A 417-nucleotide genomic window follows, 5' to 3' on the forward strand; every position below is an offset into this window, starting at 1 on the left:
CTTGGTTGGTGCTTAAATTTTTCTACCTCGGTACGCTGAAAGATGAAGTTGACTCCGTGTGGAAATTGAACACGAACCATAAAGATGAAACAAAATACTCTAATACATGAAATTCAACCATTCTGTCATTTACCGTCTTATTTCATCGTCCCACGCTCCATAGAAAATATTGGTTTCAAATTTTGGCACAAGGCCAGCAATTTCGGTGTATTTTATCGACCTCAGCAGAATGAAAGGCAAAGTCAACTTGGGCGGAATTTGAACTGAGAACGTATAGACGGATGAAATGCCGCTAAGCATTTTTCTCAGCGTGTTAACGATTCTTATTTCTTTAATGCCCACAAGGGGCTAAACATAGAGGGGACAAACAAAGGGGTAACGCAAAGGGAAATGAAAATGTTCTGAAGACTATATATT

Source organism: Octopus bimaculoides, chromosome 3, assembly GCF_046866305.1.
Source record: "Octopus bimaculoides isolate indiv1 chromosome 3, ASM4686630v1, whole genome shotgun sequence".
NCBI lineage: Eukaryota > Metazoa > Mollusca > Cephalopoda > Octopoda > Octopodidae > Octopus > Octopus bimaculoides.